Consider the following 2,063-nt stretch of genomic DNA (forward strand, 5'->3'; position numbering starts at 1 on the left):
ACCATCATGACCTGGAGCCCAATCCTTTATTAGGAACCATGGGTGCAGAGTTTAGGAGTTCCTGGGTAAGTCCACATTGAGCCCTTGAAACTAAAACATATTTGGGTAAATCTGTGGGGATCCTTTTAAAAGCTCCTCAGTGGAATGCCTAGGGACCTAGAGAAGGCAGTTGCTCACCAGGGCAGTGGTTGGGGTGTCATATGAGAAGGTATACTGACTTGTGACTGTGTAGCATGTTGTTTAGAGAATTTGCTAATGAGACTTTGTGTCAGTTCAAGCCCCCTGCAAGGAAAACCGACTAAAAAAATAGATCCTAAGAAGCACAATCAAGAAATACTTGTGGCAAACTGTCAACAGTACCCTTATTTTTTGTAATGTATCCATCTTGATGTCTTAGGAGTTATAAGGCAGAGAAAATGATGTAATAGATGAAGTGTGGGAATTACAATCATTCATTCTTTAAAGTCTGGGGCCACTGAGAAAATGACTACCGGGTATCTATATCTATCTGTCTGTCTATCTATCTATCTATCTATCTATCTATCTATCTATCTATGTCATTTATTTATATGCAGATTTACATCATCTATATCCATATCATCATCTCTATCTAATTATATCTATATCTATACCAAAGAGGTGGTAGATGCTATCTCTTATCTACATTTTTCAATAAGGTGAAGTAGGTTAATATTAGTGGCAGGATAGTGTGCCATTCATTACATACAAATGTTAACACATTAAACACTGATAGGTTGTATTTATTAAATTATATGAAGATCACATCTAGATACAGGTATGTCTTCAAATGCACTGTATGATCCTTGTTCAAAATAAAGACTGCAAGCATTCAAGAAGCATTCTTGTTCTGGGGCACCTGGGTGGCTCAGTCTGTTCGGCATCTGACTTTAGCTCATGTCATGATCTCATGGCTGGTAGGTTTGAGTCCAAGAGCAGCTCTGTGCTGACAGCTCAGAGCCTGCTTCAGATCCTCTGTCTCCCTCTCTCTCTGTCCCTCCCCTACTTGCACTCTATCTCTCTCAAAAATAAACCAAATAAAAAATGAAGCATTCTTCTTCTGATATTATGACATAGGAGTACTAATTTCAATAATTTTTAGGACTGAAGTAATTAAGAAATATCGTTGTACAATCATATGCCCTTCTGGGAAAGAGGTATCCTCTACCTATATCTGGGAAGTCGTCTTCATTGCGACCACTTCAAGTAGTATTCTCTACTTTTATCCATTCATATTGCAAGATATATCGGTATTTTACTAGCATCCCACTACTTTTTCTTTTTTATTTAATGATTTTTAAGATTTTATTTTATTTCCAGTTTGTTAACATATAGCGTTATATTAGCTTCACGTGGATAATATAGTGATTCAACAAATCCATATGTCACCCAGAGCTCTTCACAACAGTTGCATTCCTTAATTCCCAGCATGTATTAATCTTTCCCCCCCATCCCCCCACACACACCTTTCCTCTGATGGAGACCATCAGATTATTGTCTATAATGAAGGGTTTATTTCTTGATTTGTCTCTACTGTCAAGTAATGTTTAAATTCCTCATGGAGGAATGAACTATGTGCTCACTAAAGGGTCTTCTCATTGCCCTTCTGGTTTTTGATTATAATAATTCTAATGTGTTCTCTCTCCTGTTGTCGTGATATGTGCAAGCAGTTCCTTACTCCTTTGCCCAGCCAACAGATGATGCCTACTACACAAAAAAAAATTCACACCAATGTCCCCTTTGCCCTCTATAACCATGGCTTTCTGTAATAGTTACATGTAGGGACAAAGAGTGACCTTTGGTCCATAGATTGGGACATCCTGACAACCCCTGTCACCTTGAAGAAGTTATAGAAGATGAGCCCTTCACCCTTTAACAACCTTAAAGATTTCAGGATCAAAGATTATTCAGGGGTGAAGCGATGAGGGTTGGAAACAGAAAAGTGTTCACCTTTAGGCCAGAAGGTGGATCTATAGCCTGCATAGATTTGATAAGTTCAAGTATGTGCTGGCTGTTACATCCAGGATCTCATGACTGCCTGTACA

This window comes from Suricata suricatta, chromosome 5 (assembly GCF_006229205.1).
Source record: "Suricata suricatta isolate VVHF042 chromosome 5, meerkat_22Aug2017_6uvM2_HiC, whole genome shotgun sequence".
Taxonomy (NCBI): Eukaryota; Metazoa; Chordata; class Mammalia; order Carnivora; family Herpestidae; genus Suricata; species Suricata suricatta.